This window comes from Schistocerca piceifrons, chromosome 7, assembly GCF_021461385.2.
Source record: "Schistocerca piceifrons isolate TAMUIC-IGC-003096 chromosome 7, iqSchPice1.1, whole genome shotgun sequence".
NCBI classification, from domain to species: domain Eukaryota; kingdom Metazoa; phylum Arthropoda; class Insecta; order Orthoptera; family Acrididae; genus Schistocerca; species Schistocerca piceifrons.
In genome coordinates, this window is record NC_060144.1 from 228,853,866 (window position 1) to 228,877,004 (window position 23,139).

Consider the following 23,139-nt stretch of genomic DNA (forward strand, 5'->3'; position numbering starts at 1 on the left):
ATACCGATTTCGAAAGAAATTACAGATAAAATACGATTTTATTTTTCTTTAATATTCAATTGCCTTTCGTTAGCTTTCACTTGGCCAATCAGCGATCGCATGAAAAAAGCAATGGAAGCGATGATAACAGTGTGACGAATCGCATAGTTTGAGATTTCAGTGCTGCATACAAGGCAGTTTTAAGCGCGAAGAGCACGCGAAAAATATCGTAATTCGTTTTGAATGAGTTCCGGTTTACAGTGGCCGCTAAAATTTTGAGTATGGAATTTTTTCGAGAGAAGGATCGACACACGTTTCGCCACGACGAGTATGACCATTCACTTGTTAGATGGTACACACGATTTGTACTCTCTTCGACTACATTCTTACACGAGAAAGGGTACAATGCGCAGCCTGCATATATATATATATATATATATATATATATATATATATATATATATATATATATGTGTGTGTGTGTGTGTGTGTGTGTGTGTGTGTGTGTGTGTGTGTGTTCCATATCTTCTACTAAATCATTGGACCGGTTTCAACCAAACGTGATACACATATCAATTACCGTCTGGAAAGAATCGCCCTGGGGGTAACAACTACCTACGTATGAAATGATGGGGATCAAAAAGAAGTATAGCCCACGCTACACGAATGCCCAGACTTTATTCGTCAAGTATTTGAGAATGAGAGCACTCAGTGGCTTGCAACAAACTTTACACATAATTTAAAACTTTTACGAAGCTTCTTCAGGCTGACAACCCTCACAAAATGAAGAAAAGACAACGGTTTATCTGTTACAACATTTTCGCTGTTTATGCAGGAATCTGTCGAATCAGGCACGACATTTTAATTTATTACTTCTTTACTCCTAACTGTAATCGCCACACATTTTGCAGACAGTATTCACACATGCCACTGAATGCACCTACATAATTATATCATTGTTCTACACATAGCTCAGGAGATAAGACGCTATTAAGACCGAGGTGCGTCAAATACTACCGCATCACGCATACTTTAGGATTTATTACTTCTTTACTATCAACTGTATTCGCTACACTTTTCCTATACAGTGTCCACACATGTCGCTGAATGTACACATATATCAGAGTACGACACACATTATACAGGAAATGATGTTATAAACACTGAACTGCATGAAAAACTGTCGCTCATGCATGACGTTTATTGATTGATTTCCACTGTCTCTATTCCCAACACACTTCGCAGAAAGTATCCAGTCATGGAGCTGAGTGTCCCAACAAAATTACATCACTGTGTGACGCCTAGTTCAGGAGATATGCCGGCCGAAGTGGCCGTGCGGTTAAAGGCGCTGCAGTCTGGAACCGCAAGACCGCTAAGGTCGCAGGTTCGAATCCTGCCTCGGGCATGGATGTTTGTGATGTCCTTAGGTTAGTTAGGTTTAACTAGTTCTAAGTTCTAGGGGACTAATGACCTCAGCAGTTGAGTCCCATAGTGCTCAGAGCCATTTGAACCATTTTCAGGAGATATGACGTCATAAACACAGAGCTGAGTGAAAACGAAACTGAAGGACGAAATTCGCTGCAGATGTAGGCGAAACATGTGCTCAAATGTGTCGAATATATTACATCTATTGGGCATGTCCGTATGTGGGCAAAGCTGTGGGTCAAAAGTTCCTCCTAAACCCCTGGATCGATTTCAATCAAACTTGGTATACATATTACTTACTATCTGGAAAGGGGGGGGGGGGGTAAGAACCAGCAGCCCCATATTGGGGTGGGAGTGATGGCGTGAAAATAGAAGTGAGAGAAAGAGCTGGACAGACAGAGAAGGGGGAGGAGGACATCGATACACTTATGGGAGAGTAGGAAATGGACAGATAAACGGGACAGAGGAGAGGAGAAATGAAAAGAGGAAGGAATAGGTGGAGACGGCCAGTGAGAGTGGAGGAGATGATGAAAGGAGAGAGGGAGAGGTGGAGCTCGAAAGAGAGATGGGGTTGAGGAATGGTCAGAGAAAGGGAATAGGAAAAGGACAGAGAGAGACAATGGAAGAGGAGATGAACAGAGAGAGGGGCGGGAGGAGATAGAGCGGTGAGCAGAAGACAAAGAAGGCAGGAGGAGATGATATCAGAGGGGGAGGAGAATATAGACAGAGGGGGAAGAAGCACATGAACAAAGGGGAACAGCCGGACAGAGAGAGTGGTGAGGAACGTACGGACAGAGAGCGGGGGAGTAGCAGATGGACAGAGAAAGGGGCAAGAGGAAATGAACAGAGAGTGGGGGGCTGAAGCAGGAGGCGAGAGAGATAGAGGAGAAGAAGGTGGACTGAGAACAGGGCAGACAAGACAAATAGAAAGAGAGGGAAGGAGATGGACAAACAGAATTGGAGTAAATACATATGAGAGCAACGCCGTGTACTCATCTAGAATATTATATTTGCGTATAGCGAGGGAGCCTTATTAGTGTCACAGCAGGGGTGGCGAGTGCTTGCAGCAGTGTTGGCTGGCACGTACTCACGTGGACCCCTCCTTGTCTGCGTCCGACTTCTGCAAGAGCTGCTTCTCTCTCTCCCGCTCAAGGCGGGCCAATTCCTCTTTTTCATTCTCCAGCCGTGTTACCTCCTCGTGCAACCTGGAGTTGCCTTCCTGCAGCTGTCGCAGCTCTTCTTCCAAGCTACATTTTTCCTCTTCTAGGAGAGTAATTTGGCTGTTACAAGAGAAATTTACGTGAACACGTATTAGGCAAAGATAGACAAACGCAAAAACTTTACAACTGAAGAAATAAAAGAGGTTAGAACTTGAACAACAAGTTATGAAGAAATGTGGAAATGATTACAGAGACGTACAAAGGTGCGTTGTAATATTTACAGCTTATTCACTGATACATGTTACTTTAACTCTACACTCCGTATTTCATTTATTAGACGCTTAGTTAAGACAGAGCATTCAGATCGGCAGCAATGATGCGTGATCTAGGCACTGGTACAGCAAGCGAAGAAATATGGAAATGATTACAGAGACGTACAAACGTGCGTTGTAATATTTACAGCTTATTCACCGATACATGTTACTTTAACTCTACACTCCGTATTTCATTTATTCGACGCTTAGTTAAGACAGAGCATTCAGATCGACAGCAATGATGCGTGATCTAGGCACTGGTACAGCAAGCTGCTGATACATAGGACGACAGGTGATATCGTAACATGAGAAGTCGCCTACGTAGCTCTCGCGGAGACATGGCAGCACAGAGGAGCTGTCTTCCGATAGGATGCTGAAATACTGATGGCTGAGTGCGCCACACTCGGTCAGAAAGCAAGGCAACGAAGGTCCCGTGAACCTAGTTGAAAGTAAATCGCGTTTGAAATGTCTCAGTGGTGCACCAACGTTAACTGGCAGTCAGTAAACCGGTCGTAATCCAACCGGGTATTTGACCATCGTGTATTGCAATGGAAGGCGTCCTGGAGATGCAGCGATGTTAACAGAGACATGAATTACGCGCGGCAGCCTATATACATGACTGTTTTACGACAATCGTTGGTGAGCGACTTCATTGTTACATGCTCTCACTTTCGTCAACAAGCAAAAGTGTGGCTGCTAGTCCGGTCGTTTCTTTGGCGAAATGGAAAACAAAAGAACAACACCAAATTTTTCGAATTGCTCTGTGCGAATACATCAGTTCATTAAAATAAAAGAATCATTTAACTATAAAATTCATGAAGTATCCGCTAATTAGCACATATAATAATCATTTTATGAAAAATTAACGTCTTATTATTTCTAACTATACACTGCATACAAAAACGCAGTCTTCATTGCACCGAAATACGCGCCATCTTAGTACCGTACGTTGATACAAGCCTCCCTCTTTTAACTGTGAACGAAGCTGGTGCACCAAAATTTTGCACTGAACAGGATTAAATACCGACTTCAGCGCGGTTAGCTTTTCATCGAAGTTGGTGCGCTCGGTCGTGAATGTGCACTAACACACAGTTAAAACGAAAATCTGTATCCATAATACGTATTAATATTATAAATGCGAAATTAACTCTGTCTGTTCATCTTGAACGCTGAGGAAGAACACAAGATACTTTAGGAAGTGTGTAGAACAACATATTCATTGATTTGAAGATTAAACGAAATATGGAACAACAATTACTCTTTGAAAAAGCTATTTACTCTTTGACTTTTGGACGTTATGTTTGTGAAAATGCTTGTATTATTTGATATGTTCTACTTAATACGATTGAACGTAATTAATACAGTGTCTATACAATCCTCTACGAGTTTAATCCATACTTCCACACTAATAACAGATACAAACACATTTTAGCCACTGAGCGTCATCCCTCCATTATAATTTCTTCGTTGCGTTCCAATTTGTGTGAATATCCCGTAGTCACGTAGGAAGCGTTGTTTTTATGCGATCGGGTTCCCGGGTTCAAATCCCGTCTGGGACGATTTTTATTTCTGCTGGCGTCTGGTGGCATACATTTTCCTCATCATCATTTTATCATCATCGACGTGCAAGTCACCAAAGTGCAGTCAAATTAAAAGACATTGCACCAAACTCCCGAACATCCCAACAGGGGTCTCCTGGCCAATAAAGCGATACGCACATTTCATTTCATTTTATTTACACGATAACAGCTAGAATAAAATGCTTATACTCCCACAGTAGCCGACACAACAAATACCAATAATAACTGCGAAAGGAAATCACTCTGAAATGTTTTCGCGACTCTACCATACGCACATTTCATTTCGCTTTACTCATACGCGAACGCAGCAGTGGATAGCAGCTACAATACAATGATTGTACAACACTCAACGTGTGTAATCCATGCCAAACCATACTTCCATACTAATATTAGAAATGCGAAAAGAACTTCCATATTAATAAGAACATTTTTAATTGCGAAAGTAAATTTTAAGGCTCTACCGCTGAATCAAGGCTCATGGTATTTGTTATGGGGATCGCTGGAACCCTGAGGAAGACGACATGCTGCTGTAGGATTTTTTTTATCTTTTTGTGTATATTAACATTTTTAAATACGGTATACGTGAGTGGCCTGCAGACGACACTGGCGCGATGGTCGGCGACTCTTAGTGTCAATAAATTATTCCGTGACACTGCAAATCCAATGTTACTGTGGGTGTGGTTCATGATGTTGAGTTCCTACACCATCTGGCACAGCTGGAGAGTTTTAGTAGAGACACAACAATAAAATCGGACGGTAAGCCCGAGAACCGTATTTAAAACTATTACAATAAGTCTTGCAAATGTAAATCTGATTTAACGCATAGCTCTAAGAGAGCTCAAGCTCGAAAGTTACTCGAATCCAAACAAACCTCAGAGCAATTCCATGTCCACCGCAACTTGGATGTAGAACATCAGCCGGTCTTAAGAGCTACAGAGACAATATATTAGTCACAAGCCCCCCGCATTTTAGACGCTCAGCGTCATGAGGCTCTTACAGTTTCAAAGACGCTTGAAGACTCACGACTGCGTCTTTTAAAGGCTGCACGACAAACAGAGAGTCTTACCTTTACATGTGGAGCATGGGAGGCCACTGATGAGGCTGAATTTGATTATAATCTATTAACTGACTATGTTAATCTTAAATTAGTGATCATAGGTGAATGGATCAAAAATGTTAGCACCATTACACGTTAAAATGGAAGGGCAGACAGTTGGTAGGTGTTACTCTCGTGGAAAAATCTGACTTCCAGTACTAGGTGAGCCAGAGAAACCAAACTCTACTTCTGCACGTGTGTAATGAATCAAGGAATTTTTAATGTAACTAGAAAATACACTATTGGCCATTAAAATTGCTACACGACGAAAATGACGTGCTACAGACGCGAAATTTGACCGACAGGAAGAAGATTGTAGCCTATCGCGATTACGGTTTATCGTACCGCGACATTGCTGCTCGCGTTGATCGAAATCCAATGACTGTTAGCAGCATATGGAATCGGTGGGTTCAGGAGGGTAATACGGAACGGCGTGCCGGATCCCAACGGCCTCGTATCACTAGCAGTCGAGATGACTGCTTATCTTATCCGCATGGCATCTTATCCGCATGGCTGTAACGGATCGTGCAGCCACGTCTCGATCCCTGAGTCAACAGATGGGGACGTTTACAAGACAACAACCATATGCACGAACAGTTCGACGACGTTTGCAGCAGCACGGACTATCATCTAGTTGACCAAGGCTGCGGTTACCCTTGACGCTGCATCACAGACAGGAGCGCCTGTGATGGTGTACTCAACGACGAACCTGGGTGCACGAATGGCAAAACGTCATTTTTTCGGAGAAATCCAGGTTCTGTTTACAGCATCATGATGGTCGCATCCGTGTTTGGCGACATCGCGGTGAACACACATTGGAAGCGTGTATTCGTCATCGCCATACTGGCGTATCACCCGGCGTGATGGCATGGGGTGCCGTTGGTTACACGTCTCGGTCACGTCTTGTTAGCATTAACGGCACTTTGAACAGTGGACGTTACATTTCAGATGTGTTGCGACCCGTGGCTCTACCCTTCATTCGATTCTTGCGAAACCCTACATTTCAGCAGGATAATGCACGACCGCATGTTGCAGGTCCTGTACGGGCCTTTCCATGCAGAAAATGTTCTACTGCTGCCCTGGCCAGCACATTCTCCAGATCTCTCGCCAATTGAAAAGTCTGGTCAATGGTGGCCGGGCAACTGGCTCGTCACAGTACGCCAGTCACTACTCTTGATGAATTGTGGTATCGTGTTGAAGCTGCATGGGCAGCTGTACCTGTACACGCCATCCAAGCTCTGTTTGAGTCAATGCCCAGGCGTATCAAGGCCATTATTACGGCCAGAGGTGGTTGTTCAGGGTACTGATTTCTCAGGATACATGCACCCAAATTGGGTGAAAATGTAATTACATGTCAGTTCTAGTATAATATATTTGTCCAATAATACCCATTTTATTATCTGCATTTCTTCTTGGTTTAGCAATTTTAATGGCCAGTAGTTATATAATGCGTACTTTCATTCATTATGTACCTACATACCGGCACCGCATACGTTTTTTATACATACGTCTCTACACCACTATATACACAGACATCTCGTAAAATGATCATCTTACTCACTCACCATCACTCACCATAACAAAACTACTGATATGAGAACGAAGCAGCGGGGTGATAGCTAGTGTTATTCTTAATTTAATAATAGTGTGACTGTGAATGGGGAACCTCCTTTAGCAAAGTAACTTCAGAATGATGCAGACTACTGTTTGTGAAAATTTGCAACGCCCAGAAGGAATAACTTGGATCACTCCAGAATCGGAGAAAATGTAGAGTCTTGGAACATTAATAATTAATTGAAACTATAGAGAGATGGCATGCACATAGGCCCTACAGTGCCCTCTTCTGTGTGACCAGACAGGTCAGTAGAAGGAAGGAAGAATTGAGTTTATCATTCCATCGACAACAAGGTCATTAGAGACAGAGCACAAGCTCAGATTGTTTCAAGGCTGTAGAAGGAAATGGGTCATCTCATTTCAATGCAACCAACCTAGTATTTGCCTGGAGCGATTTAGGAAAACAATCGGAAACTTAAATGTGGATGGCTGGATGCGCGATTAAACAGTCATTCTCAAAATTCGAGTCCAGAGTGCTAAGCGTTGTGCCACATCGTTCAGTCAGTAAGGTCAGTGTTACGCCAAGCTAAGTCGCTGCAGAGCCGTCAAACAAAGTGGATGCGAGCAGTCAAGTGATGCTGTGGCTCGTTGACGTCAAACGTTCCAACATCAGGCGTGAAGGAGCTCAAACGGGGCAAAACATCGCTGCTCGTACAGTGCACGCGTCTACCACAGTAATGCGTGTGTGCAAGCAATGGATAGAATAAGGCTGCACACAGCAGCGACATAGTACTGGACCACACGTGTGCCATAATGCGGAATGTACGCAAAGCCGTAACCGACAGAGCAGCTTCGCCCACAATGTTGGCTCGTTGAAGCACTACAGCGGGTGTAGATATGTCTATGTCGATATTTCGACGCCTTCTGCTGAGGTCTGAATTGATGGTACCTCGCAAGCACAGAAAACACAAACGCCTAAGATTACAATGAACGCTGGTATAGTAAGGGACCAAATTTAGTGTTCACGAATGAGACCCGTTTCAACTCTTCCTACAGTGATGGCCAGGTACGTGTTAGGCACTGCCATGGTGAAGGCTTGCGGGTAACCTGCATTGTGGCGCGGCATGACAGACAAACATCAGCCGGCCTGTGGGCCGAGCGGTTCTAGGCGCTACAGTCTGGAACCGCGCGACCGCTACGATCGCAGTTTCGAATCCTGACTCGGGCATGGATGTGTGTGATGTCCTTAGGTTAGTTAGGTTTAAGTAGTTCTGAGTTCTAGGGGACTGATGACCGTAGATGTTAAGTCCCATAGTGCTCAGAGCCATTTGAACCATTTTCCATCTGGTGGCGACTGTCGTTCGCCGAACCTGTGATCCGGGCACGCGGCGTGGCTCATTGCTTGCTGTACTTTGTACCTGCTCGTATCGCGCCATAGCACAGCCAAGCTGACTCAGTTTGTTTTCTAGTCTCGAGAGTGGTTACTGATTTGGAACTCTTGAATTTCTTGGGGCTTCGTTCTTTTCACGAACTCACTCTATGGCGAATTTACAGGAACGCGCTTAGTTTCCCTGTGGGTCGGTGTTCCCACCGGAGCAAGTGACGGTATATAGTTTCTATCTACAGAACAGAAGAATTTCGAAAAGAGCCAGTGTTAGGCCGAATAAAATATGTATCGGCGTCGTGACAACATAATTTCATTTTAAAATTATCACTTCCTCTTGCCCATAAAGCTAAATCCTAAAACTCAGGCAATCTAAATTCTGCCGAAGACAGATTCAATGACCAGAACCTGGTGCCATCCTGCTGTCCATAGGGGTCGTCTATACAGGGTGAACATTAATAAAGCAGATATACTGCAGGGGCGGATTCCTGATTACAAATGGAGGAAGAAAGGTCCTATGAACATATGTCCGTTAAGGCATCGTTGCCACAGCAGATGGCACTGGTGAATGAAAAGTTCCTCTGATCTGTGCCGTGTGTTCCTTGCGTGTTGCAGGCAGTATGACAGACGCAGCAGAATGTCGGGAACAAGCAGTGATGGTGTACGGCCAACCAGATGCAAACAGTCGAGAGGCACAATGGCTGTATCAAAACAAGTACCCTCTCAGACACCAACCACATCACACAACATTTCAAGCCTTTTTGGGTGTTTGTCTGACGATAGGTGTTTTCAGACATAGGAATGTGCAGATAGGCGGCCGACTGTGTGCACACCAGATCTGAAGGCGGGTTCCACAGGATACTGAGAAGAATCCTAGTACAAGCTCCAGGCGAGTGGGCCGCCAACATGGTGTAAGCCAAAGTACGATTATGTGTATCATGCATGACAACCGCTACTATCGCTATCACCTACTACGAGTGCAAGGATTATCAGCAACGGATATCCCTATACGGGAAGGATTCTGTCGATGGTTTTTGTACCAGACCATCACAAGAGGCCGCAACTTGCGAAACAGTGCGGCAATCCATGACGCTGCTTGTGAACGCGTGCTTACCATCCCGTAGAGGTCACTTTGGGCATCTGTTATGATGTGAATGTGATGCAGCTCTGTAATGTATTCCGGGAAGATTTTTTGTCATTGCGCTGGCACTGTCCGTTTCCGGACACATTTTTATAGGACTTTTTTCCTCCAATTCCAATCAGGATTCCGTCCCTGCAGTTTGTCGGTTTTATTAATGTTCACCCTCTGAGACTGAAGGTGAGTGAAATAACGTTAAGGCGCTCTCTCAACAGTGAATAAACAGAAAATTGTTGTATTCTGATGGCGACTTCTGACTGAATATCAGATAGTAGTAGCTGCGTAGCTGGGGGTGCAGTATTATCAGCTTACTGCTACAATCTTTAAGGATATCTGTTGACTTCCATGTTTGCTACAAGTATCGTACAAAGCTTGAAAAATGAAACATTTTACACAAACTGTGTGAAAAAACATCAGAATTCGGTAATGGGTTGTAACGTACCTCGCGCTCCTCTCGGCACTGAGTTTGGCATCTTTGAAGCGTTCCTCCATCTCAATCAGAGCCTCGGCTCTGTAGGATGACAGCTCCTCAGCGCTCTGAACCTGGAAACCAACAGAGACGTGGAACGTTATACAGTAGTCAATGTTCTGCACGATTAATTGCTAAGAAAGTTTAATAGAGATGTTGTCCGCAGCTCGTGGCCGTGCAGTAGCGTTCTCGCTTCCCACGCCCGGGTTCTCGGGTTCGACTCCCGGCGGGGTCAGGGATTTTCTCTGCCTCGTGATGACTGGATGTTGTGTGATGTCCTTAGGTTAGTTAGGTTTAAGTAGTTCTAAGTTCTAGGGGACTGATGACCATAGATGTTATCACCTCTATTATTAAGATTACAATTATGGGCCCTCTGCTAACATCTCTTGCAAATCCTACTTGTATCTACTCCTATCACATCGACATGTCACATTTTGTAGAAATATTTGCAACCTCACCTCCAGAATGTTTCTTTGCTTGCGGCAACGCAAGATACTGCCAAAGTTCTGGCTCTGTCGCAGTTCCTCTTTAAAGATTCGAGCAGGATCAGCTGTGGACATTTTACTTCATGTTTTAACAATAATTCTGTCAGCTTCAATCTTCTTTTTTCACTATACTACTAAACTTTAAAATACCCTAGCTTCAAAAATGGTTCAAATGGCTCTGAGCACTAAAGGACTTACCATCTGAGGTCATCAGTCCCCTAGAACTTAGAATTACTTAAACTTAACTAACCTAAGGAAATCACACACATCCATGCTAGAGGGAGGATTCGAACCTGCGACCGTAGCGGTCACGCGCTTCCAGACTGAAGCACCTAGAACCGCTCGGCCACACCGGCCGGCCCACCCTAGCTTCAACAGTGCCACAGTTAGTGCCTTTCTACAAATATGTCTTGAAGTCTCAAAATGGTTCAAATGGCTCTGAGCACTATGGGACTTAACATCTATGGTCATCAGTCCCCAATAACTTAGAACTACTTAAACCTAACTAACCTAAGGACAGCACACAACACCCAGTCAGCACGAGGCAGAGAAAATCCCTGACCCCGCCGGGAATCAAACCCGGGCGCGGGATCTTGAAGTCTGTTCGTGTATTGTAACAAGATAATTTTGACAAGATACTAGCGTTATTACTGAAACAGCAGTTTATTAACACGCTAGACGCATGGCCACAATACACTAACTACCAAACAGCAAAATAATTATAAGCTAATCTGACGACAACCTCGTTCTCTGTGTTTCCCGCTTTATATTGATGTGTTCCAGAGTACAGGTCATCTCTATCACGCTTTCCCAATCCGCTATCCAATCGTATAGACCTCCTATATCTGATAATTCCTATCCTCCTGAAAACTCTAAAAACCACCAAAGGAGCAGCCTCTATTCCCACTTCAACTTTCTTTTTAGTAATTCCAAAACTGAACCTACTAGACACTGCCGAGCCAGTTAAAATAATTTACGAGGGTTATTCCAAAAGTAAGGTCCGATCGGTCGCGAAATGGAAACGACTATGAAAATCCGATAAAGCTTTGCACAGATGTGTTGGGTAGTGTCTCTAGTATAACCCCAGTTAGCATCACGTCGCTCTTCTCATTTCTGAGCTCGCAGTGAGTGCGTAACGATGTCTAGAAAATAGTGTCTGCCGCCAAGTACGAGGGCCTGGTGAGAAATTTCGCCTGAAGCTATGCAGCCAACATTACATAACTGTCGTGCTGTTTCGTCTTCACGACAATTCTCAGCCGCATTCTGCAGGGGCAATGAAGATGCTCCTGCATCGTTTTCAAATGGAAATGTTAGATTACCCACAATACAGTCCGCAATTGTCTCCCCCTGAGTTTCATCTCTGGTCACATGAACCGCTGTCTTTGAAGACAACATTTTGACACAGACAACGAGGTGTAGGCCAGCGTGGAGAATTGGCGGAAAGCACTGGCGGCTGCCTTCTATGATGAGGCTATTGAAAAGTTGGTACAACGCTATGACAAAAGTCTAAGTCAGAACGGCGACTACGTAGAGAAGTAGCTGAAAGGTGTAGCTAATTGTTACAAGTAAAACATTTCTGATGTTCACTGTGGTTTCAATTTGGCAATCAATCGGACCTTACTTTTGGAATAACCCTCGTACATTACCTCACATGCGTTTAGTCAGCCAACACAGTCACCCAACACGGCAACTGTGGATCGCCGGTACCCAGCGCTATTTACTGTTGCATCCATAATTCTCGTCGCCACTTCATTCCCTTTCCCTCTCCGTCAACTTGTCACTTGTCCCAAAATTACGAATTCTTCCAGAGTGGTTGCGGTGGGACTGCTACTGGTAGTTGCCTAGGGTTGGCGGAATTTTTCCTCTTCTTGGCGTCGTCTTGATCCACTGCTGCTGAACCTCGTCTATTTCTAAGAGTTTGTTTTCTGTGCTGTCTGATAATTTTCCTGTGCTCAGATACGGGCTTGTTCTACTTTCCTAGCCAAGTTATCCGTGCGCATGTTTCTTACACCTCTGTACTTCATGAGCTACCACACAACACCTTTGGGAACTTTGCCTTAGCTTATCTCTCTCCCCACCAGGGCACACTAGTTTTCAGACGCTCCAGTGGTCTTTTCCTGGGAACTCGAGCTTCCTCTTGTCAATTGTATTCGAATTCGAGGCTCGAAATGAATTCTCTTTCAACACACTCTAATGAGACAATACACGTTTTCTGATACAGACGTCATTAGTTACGCATCTAATGGGTACGGAAGCCATACAAACAACTCATTTTAGCCACTTTTCCCCTTCTTGTTATAGCAACAGTTGGAGACGAAGAAATCAGCAAGTAAAAATACTTTTCTTATTTTGATACAATAGTGTTGTATAGAATCACTATCTGGGTAACTTGTCTTTGAAAAGGAAAGTTTCTTTGAACAAAAGCACTCCATTAGCATAATATGTGAGCTCACTCAAGTCGTATACACACTGTGAAAATTATTTTAACCGATAAACTACAGAAGGTTACTCGAGACACCAATACAAATATTTTTCTCTAAGTTGATAATTATTTAACCCGGTAGAAGGCGTATTCACTCATCAGTTATGATGACTGATTTGTTGTTCTAACCGTTGCTGTTGCACCGGCAGGGGGTATACTTCACATTTCAGTTGTAGTAGCTGTTTCACAAACACATTTAGTTGTATGTTTTGACCCAGCAAAATTCTCGTCTACTTATCGGAGCGGTACACCTGGGGTGAGTCCACCGACGTAGTTGGTGCTTACTAGATAGGGCGGGGTCTGGTACATCCCTAATTGACATTTTTGGAGTGAGTTTAATCTACCTGCCACATTTCATCGCGCTATTCTACGTGAATGTATGGACTGGTGTCGGTACCTATTTAATTGGGCAATATCTTTGCCTAGGCCATTAAATGGCGCCGGCCGTGGTGGCCAAGCGGTTAAAGGCGCTACAGTCTGGAACCGAGCGGCCGCTACGGTTGCAGGTTCGAATCCTGCCTCGGGCATGGATGTGTGTGATGTCCTTAGGTTAGTTAGGTTTAAGTAGTTCTAAGTTCTAGGGGACTGATGACCTTAGAAGTTAAGTCCCATAGTGCTCAGAGTCATTTGAACCATTTGAACCATTAAATGGCAGTTATTATTACAATTTCCTCGCCAGGGCATTGCCCGAATTACTTGACGATGTGTCACTCGCTACAAGACAGGGCGTGTAGTTCCAGCATGACTGGATGTCGGCACATTTCAGTCATCCTGTGCGTCGGTTCTTGAACCGATAGTTTCCAGAAAAGTGGATTGACTAAGGTGCTCCTGTACCATGCATGATCTGCTGTGACTTTTTTGGTGTTGGGAGTGATGCGCAACCTCGTTTACAAAATGTTTCAAATGAGCACTATGCGACTTAAATTCTGAGGTCATCAGTCGCCTAGAACTTAGAACTAATTAAACCTCCGTTTAATAAGACTGTCATACCGATTACATGAGTTACTAATAATTACTTTTTTCCAAATACTACCTTTTATACATATACGTCATACATGCTTAAACGTCAGATGAAAATGCCTTCTCGAAGTTCTGTAATTCCTGAACGGACTATACACTACTTCATTATTCATTTCGCCACGGACAAACGTACTAACTGCCAATTTCTGCCAGTTCAGAAGTAAGCTTAGTGCACACATTTTTGCTCGGTTGATTTTGAACGTGGGTGAAGTTAACACGTGTGTGTGTGTGTGGAACATACGTCGCTATAACGAGTAGTGGTTCAGAGGAAATATGATCTGTAACAAGTGTCTACCCTCAATGTGGATAGTTAAGCTTTCTTTTCTGATGACGAGTTGTAGGTAGCACTCGCGATGCTCTGAGAATAGCTTCATCGTTCTATAAATAAATGTTATTAGAAATAAGCAGTATCATTTGTGTCCTTGGCTAAATACTTCACAGTTTAATAACCCAACAACAAAAAATAAGTATCACTTATCTATCGTCATTTAGAAATAAAAGTGTTCAAAGATAAATTTCTTTCATTGAAAAGTATGGTTAAGGGCTAATGCTGATGATGGTGGAGACAGGAGGCGGTGGGGCGGGGTATCGGTTAATATCTGATTACGTTCAGGGGTAATGCTCTTAGAAAGTTTGGGAAACACTGCTCTTGGTATTCCTGTAGGCAGGGTAGTGCGACAGAAAAGTAAATTCCATATTTAAAAAAAAAAAAAAAAACAGAAAACGGCGGGGGGGGGGGGGGGGGGGAGCATTCTTCCTGCAAAATGGTGCCAAATGTAGGTAACGATCATGGAGCTGAATAGCGATCACTCACCCTCTTCTCCAAAGCAGACCACAAAGACTCAGTAATATTGAGATATGGTGACTGTGGTGACCTGGGCAGATGCGACAGATCATCCTCGTGCTCACAATCCCAGTTCTGGATGATGTGATCTGTCGTCTTAGAACATAGTATCACCACTGCGTAACAAACATTGTACGGTACCATGGGATAGACCTGAGCAGCCAAAGTGATCACATAATAGTTGGCAGTAATATGACCTTGTAGAGTACCCAAGGGACCAGTGCACTATCACCAAGTGGCTGCCCAAATCATAGCCGAACCCCGCCGTGTTGCAGTCTTAGTATGTAAATTCGGCCAAAAGTTGGAAACAGTGTGAAAGATGACTTTCTTCCATCGCTCCATGTCCAAGTGTTATGGCTTCGGCCCAACGTTATCCTTTTAAGGGCATCTGCATCACTGATGAGTGGTTCTGGAAGTTCATCTCGCCCTGAGATTCCCTGCTTCGTGTTGTTTTAGTACTGACAGTGTTCGCGAATGCGACATTCTGTTCTGTGTGACTTTTACAGCTGTCGTTCTTTTGCTTTTCTCCACAATCCTCTTCAATGATCGTCTACCATGATCCACACACTTTCGCTCGCGTTGTGACTTATCGGATGTGTTTTTTCGCTTCATCGGTATGAAGTATAAATCATCGATATGGTGTCATCCGACACACCCAAAGCTCTGGCTACCTTCATTACAGTAGCAACCACCACACGAGCACCAACAATTTGCCCACGTTCTAAGTTACTTAACTTCGACATAATGCACCCACAAGTACACAGAATGGTATTCTGACCACAAGTGCCACAAGTAACGTACTGATGACGTTGTCCACGTGCCGTTCTTGGTAAAATACAGCAGTGTAACCTCCAGATCTGGCTAGCTACATTTACATTCACGCTTGGATTTCTCGTGTGTTTCCATATTTTTGTCCAACCCCTGTAGAAAAACGCCGCTTGTCTTAGAACGTCAGAAATACAATGGCTGTTTCCCAAGTATTCAGCTATAAGAATCAGAAGCGATCTTGTTGTGTGCCCAATGACATTCCATGAAATACACCCGGTGCAGGTAGCGTATGACAACGACGAACACATTCTGGCACATTTTCCTTGGAGCCTCCACATACTGATACATCCAGCGTGATGCTGTACTCAGAAGAGAGTGTTGTCTGCAAACGGGACGTGTGCCACTTCTGTGTCCACGTTCCAGTGACGTCTTTGGGCATACCATTGGCACAGTGCCGCTCTTTTCTGACGCGTCAAGGGAAGCCCCAGCAGTGGTCGCCATGATGACAGTTTGTGGTGCTCCAGAAGTCGTCGCATTGCCGATACTGATACTTGTTTTGCAAAAAAGCCCACTTCCTTGCTCAAGGGACGCGACGTGGTTGTATGACACTGCATGGCAGACAGGGCAATATGCCTGTGCTCTCGTGTACTAGTCACGTGGGGCTGTTGAGATCTTGCATGGCGGTGACTATGGTCCTCTTGAACCAAATGGTTCAAATGGCTCTGAGCACTATGGAACTTAGCATCTTAGGTCATCAGTCCCCTAGAACTTAGAACTACTTAAACCTAACTAACCTAAGGACATCACACACATCCATGCCCGAGGAGGATTCGAACCTGCGACCGTAGCAGTCGCGCGGTTCCGGACTGAGGCGCCTAGAACCGCTCGGCCACCGCGGCCGGCCTCTTGAACCCATCAATAACGTATTCTCTTGACAGTCATGCGATCTCCTGAAGCTACAGTACGTGATGTGAATGTATGATACTGCACAGCCAAGAGAACAGTATACCAGTGCTCTCGTGTGCTGGTCGCGTGCGACTGTTGAGATCTTGCATGATGATGAGTATGGTCCTCTTGAACCCATAGATTCCATATTTTCATGACAATCGTGGTGTCCCAACAAACAAAATCACGGAACGAGATACCGCAGTGGCAAATTCCAGCATGTGGAGATTTCTCATTCTTATGCTGAGATACCCAATAGTATGTATAGAACACTTAACTTCAATTCTGAATCTGTTGCAAGCCATCTTCATTGTGTTGCGATGTTAGTAGTCAAAAGTGTAGATGGTCAACAGTGAATCAAATACACTGTCCAGTCACATTAATGTGACCACCGCCTAAGCTCAAAGTCAACGTGCAATAACCACTCACAGACGGTAGGTGGCAGCACCAGCACTGGAAGTTATACAAAGAATATCGGGGGGACAAGGAAAACAGTGCAGTCGTCGTTGTAATACGGAGACGGAGCGATTTATCTGACATCATTGGTTTTCGGGCCAAAAGTGGAAGCATTTCCAAAACGGTTAAGTTTGTGAACCGTTCGAGTGCCACCGTGATTAAAGTATATTGGGCATGACAAAATGGCACTGTCCGAAACTGGTGCCGAGGCAAATGTGGTGCATCACGAGCCATAGGTGGTAGGGGTGAACGACGGCCGCTCTCTGTGTATGGGACAACAGACGTTCAACTATTGAGCAACCGACTGCCCAGATGAACCAAGGGACTACCAGCAGTAGTTGCTGTATATGGGCCTCGGTATCTAGCGCCTGATTCATGCAGCCATTCTAACGGCTGTTCATCGGCAACGAAGGCTGGAATTTGTACACCAGTACCGCAACTGGACGTCCACTGAGTGGCTTTTTAGCTGAATCATGTTTTATGCTCCATCGGACAGATGATCTTTGGCGTTCATGGGGTGAAACGCCTGAAAGCAAACACCCTGTAACGACCATCGGAGAATTATGTCTTTCCTAACGTTCTCCTGGCATTCCCTGGCTGATCTCGTCATTCTGGAAACCACAATGAATCAACGAATATACGCATCTATCCTTGAGGACCACGTCCACCCCTCTATGCAGTTTTGTTTCCTCTCGGCATGATGGCATGTACCACTAACACAATGAAACGTGTCACACAGCTCACAGTGTGCGTGCCTGATTCGAAGAGCACCAGGATGAGCTTAACGTAATCCTCTGCCTGCCAGTCTTCCTGGATTTAAACCCAGTCGGATTCTGTAGGACCACCATGATCGGATCTTCGCGCCGAGAAACCTAGCGCAGCTGGCCGCGACTGAGTCCGCACAGCACCATATCCCTGTCGATACCTCCCAGAACTTCACTGATTCTCTTCCTGTACGTCGCGCAGTGGTGGTTACTCAGGTCAAGCTTTTTACAGGTGGTCCCACAACTCAGCAACAATGATTTAACCTGCTTCAGGAAGAAATAAAGTAGACTTATAAGGTATGCCAGTCCTGACAAAACCTACCATCTGGTGAGCAAGATGTATGAGACAGGTGAAATACCCTCAGACTTCAAGAAGAATATAATAATTCCAATCCCAAAGAAATCAGGTGTTGACAGATGTGAAAATTACCGAATTATCAGTTTAATAAGTCACTGCTGCAAAATACTAATGTGAATTCTTTACAGACGAATGGAAAAACTGGTAGAAGCCGACCTCGGGGAGGATCAGTTTGGATTCCGCAGAAATGTTGGAACACGTGAGGCAATACTGACCCTACGACTTATCTTGAAAATAGATTAAGGAAAGGCAAACCTACGTTTCTAGCATTTGTAGACTTAGAGAAAGCTTTTGACAATGTTGACTGGAATACTCTCTTTCAACTTCTAAAGATGGCAGGGGTAAAATGCAGGGAGCGAAAGGTTATTTACAATTTGTACAGAAACCAGATGGCAGTTATAAGAATCGAGGGACATGAAAGGGACGCAGTGGTTGTGAAGGGAGTGAGACAGGGTTGTAGCCTGTCCCCGATGTTATTCAATCTGTATATTGAGCAAGCAGCAAAGGAAACAAAAGAAAAATTCGGAGTAGGTATTAAAATCCATGGAGAAGAAATAAAAATGTTGAGGTTCGCCGATGACATTGCAATTCTGTCAGAGACAGCAAAGGACTTGGAAGAGCAGTTGAACGGAATGGACAGTGTCTTGAAAGAAGGATATAAGATGAACATCAACAAAAGCAAAACGAGGACATTGGAATGTAATCGAATCGGGTGATGCTGAGGGAATTAGATTAGGAAATGAGACACTTAAAGTAGTAAAGGAGTTTTGCTATTTGGGGAGCAAGATAACTGATGATGGCCGAAGTAGAGAGGATATAAAATGTAGACTGGCAATGGCAAGGAAAGCGTTTCTGAAGAAGAGAAATTTGTTAGCATCAAGTATAGATTTAAGTGTCCGGAAGTCGTTTATGAAAGTATTTGTATGGAATGTAGCCATGTATGGAAGTGAAATATGGACGATAAATAGCTTGGACAAGAAGAGAATAGAAGCTTTTGAAATCTGGTGCTATAGAAGAATGCTGAAGATTAGATGGGTAGATCACGTAACTAATGAGGAGGTATTGAATAGAATTGGGGAGAAGAGGAGTTTGTGGCACAACTTGATTAGTAGAAGGGATCGGTTGGTAGGACATTCTCTGAGGCATCAAGGCATCACAAATTTTGCATTTGAGGGCAGCGTTGTGGGTAAAAATCGTAGAGGGAGACCAAGAGATGAATACACTAAGCAGATTCAGAAGGATGTAGGTTGCGGCAAGTACTGGGAGATGAAGAAGCTTGCACAGGATAGGGTAGCATGGAGACATGCATCAAACTAGTCTCAGGACTGAAGACAACAACAACATAAGGTATTGTACCAGAACTCAGTAGGAAGCCTTCTGCTACGACAAAATGTTGTAAAAGTATCAAGAGTAGGTCTTACACGATATTATTTACACGGCAGGCATTTTTAAACGAACAGCTTTCGCGACAGTGTTTACCTGCTGCGACAGCTCCTGGCGCTCGGCTCGCAGCGTCAGCAGCTTCTCACGTTCCCTGGTCAGCGCCGACTCGAGCATCTGCGCCTCGGCTTGCGTGGCCAGAACCGTGTTCTTCAAGTTGTTCACGTGAGTCGTCGTCTCCTCCAGCCGGCAGCGCAGCGACGCCACCTCTTCTTGTAGCTGCGCCTTCTCCTGTAAGAGATACACGTCCCATCAGTGAAAAGATCGGTAGAGGTACAAAGTAGGAGGATACAGGATGATTTGGACAGAATTTGTATTTAATGTGATAATTCACGCCTTGCTCTAAATGTGCAGGACTGTAAGTTTATAAGGATGAATAGGAAAAATAATCTTGTAGTGTGTGAATAAGTATTAGTGGTGTGCTGCTTTAGACAGTCAGGTCGACTTAACATCTAGGCGTTAAGTTGCAAAGTCATATGAAATTAAACGAGCACGTAAGGTCGGTTGCAGGCGAACGGTCGGCTACACTTTATTGGGGGCATTCCAGGAAAGCGTACCTCATCTTTAGAGGTGACTGCGTAAAGAACACCAATGTCACCTTTTCTTGACTTGGATAAGGAGAGTTACAGTGGCCAGGAGGGATAATTAGTACATTTCCTTTTACTCTCCTGGAGTTTGGTGTAGCCTAATAGCGAACAAAAACACTACACAAAGAGACTTCTTTGATACTGTGAGCGACTTTTGTGGCGATGGCTGGGCGCCCGTTTGTAATTGCGTATTTTGTGTTTTCTGCTCGTCTGATGTAAGTGACAAGTTAATTTGCAGGTATTAAAAAGATATATATTTTGGATCAAATGGCTCTGAGCACTATGGGACTCAACTGCTGAGGTCATTAGTCCCCTAGAACTTAGAACTAGTTAAACCTAACTAACCTAAGGACATCACAAACATCCATGACCGAGGCAGGATTCGAACCTGCGACCGGAGCGGTCTTGCGGTTCCAGACTCCGGTCTTGCGGTTCCAGACTGCAGCGCCTTTAACCGCACGGCCACTTCGGCCGGCATATATATTTTGACAGATAATGGTTATAACGCTGTTGAAACGTTGTAAAGGGTCGGCCATAAAGACCTACCGCATTTGTTGATGCTTCTGTGTGAGTATTGGTGCGATTTGATGCAGACGGGTTATCGAGCGTTAGAGGATTACATCCTATTTACAGTAGGCGCAATGGCTTCGCTAGGTGAGCATCGTACATTTCTTGTGTACCGTATTCGTAATGGTGATTCTGCGTTTGCTACTCTGACCGGCATACTCTATTTCTGAAAGAAAAACTATTCAAGCTAGGGTAACATACTTTACGGTATGAGGTTCTGCACTGAAAAGAAAATCTACTGGCCTATCTTGGACTGAAAAACGCCGGAAATTGTGGCTTGTATGAAAGCGTCATACAGCAATATCCAAAGTGTTCAGCACTTAAGCATGCTGCCGCTTTGAAATAGTATAACAAGAGTGTCAGAAGAATCCTGCCGAGAGATCTACACATACACCCGTAAAAATGAAATGGTTAACTAAGAATTAAAATGACAGACTTTTGAAACTAGCAGAGCTGTGTCTGAGAAAATTCTGTAGAGTGCTCTCCCTGATGCTGTTTTCATTTCTTCCAGTGAGGCCTACTTCCACTTGTCAGCTAATGTAAACAAACGAAATTTCCGTCACTGGGTACCAATAATCCTCAGAATTTCCCCAACGGTCACTTCACAGCCAACGTGCGATAGTTTAGTGCGCCCTTGCTGAATTTTGTGTGCGGGTCTGTATTTTTTTAAGACGATGGCATATCGGTAACGGTTAATAAAATCGCTATTGCCTCATGGCAAGACCTTCCTCCGACCTAAGTTCAACCACTTTTTTTGGAACCATGAAGCGGGAGCAGTCTGATTCCGACAGGACAAAGACACAGCCCCTAATTCTTGGTGTTCTCCAGAAATGTTGAGAGAGTTTTCTCGTGGGCTTCTTCTTTCATCACGAGTAGATGTCGCCTGTCCCTCAAGATCCTCCGATTTATCATCTTGTGCTTTTGTCTTTGGGGATATTTAGAGGCTAAAGTCACGAAATGTATTGGCAGTTGCGAATATGAACCATTTCCAATTGTGTAATGAAATAACGGTAATAAAAATTTGTGTCGGACTGAAAGTCGAACCCGAATTTCCCGCTTTATGCGAGCGATCGCCTTAACTGCTTCGGCTATCCGAGCATGACCAATAGCCAGACCCAAACGTGCATGCATTGTGTTGTACAGGTGCCGGATGTCGCTTTGGGGATGGAGTTCCATGCAAGTTGCACTTGGTCGGTCGATACAGGGACTGTTACTGCTGTTTGTGGATTATGCTGCAATTGTGGTCCGATGATGTCCCACACGCGCTCGACTGGAAACAGACCTTGTAATCGAGCAGTCCGAGGCAACATGTCGACACACTGCAGAGCATGTTGGGCTACAACAGCGGCATGTGAGCCAGCTAACCCTGCTGGAAAACAACCCTTAGAACGTTGTTCATGAATGGCAGTGCAACAGGTCTAATCACCACACTGACGTACAAATTTGCAGTCATGGTAGGTGGGATAGCCACGAGAGTCCTCCTGCTGACATACTAAATCCCACCTCAGGTTATAGCTCCAGGTGTAAGCTCAGTGTATCTAGCAAACAGACAGATTGGTTGCAGAACCTCAACCGGCCCTCCCAACCAACGCACAGACATCAGTGGCACCGCGACAGAACGAGCTTTCATGTGAAAACACAACGGACCTCCACCCTGCCCTCCAACGAGCCCTCGATTGAGATCACTCAAGTCGAAAATTTTGGTGGTTGGGGGTCAGTGGAATGCACCCTAAAAGGCACCTGGATTGGAGTTGTCCTTGAAGTAACTGATTTGCAAAAGTCCATTGTGTCAGCGCGGTGCCATCTGCTGCTCAGATTGCTGTTGCAGATGCAGTATGATGCGCCAGAAATATACACAGAATGTGATTGTCATCCCTCTCGGTAGTACCGCGTGGCCGTCCTGAGCCCGATCTTCTTGCGACCGTACATTCTACCGATTACCGTTGCCAGCAATCATGTACAGTTTCTACATACCTGCCAAGTCTTTCTCCGATATCGCAGATGGAACATCTAGCTTCTCGTAGCCCTATTACACGACGTCGTTCAAATTCAGTGAGGTTTTGTTAATGGCGTCTTTGTCGCCCTAAAGGGATTCTTGATTAACATCAACTCACTACGTCCAACCTCAAGGGGAACTAACGCTCAGCCCGCATCTCGTGGTCGTGCGGTAGCGTTCTCGCTTCCGACGCCCGGGCTCCCGGGTTCGATTCCCGGCGGGGTCAGGGATTTTCTCTGCCTCGTGATGGCTGTGTGTTGTGTGCTGTCCTTAGGTTAGTTAGGTTTACGTAGTTCTAAGTTCTAGGGGACTGATGACCATAGATGTT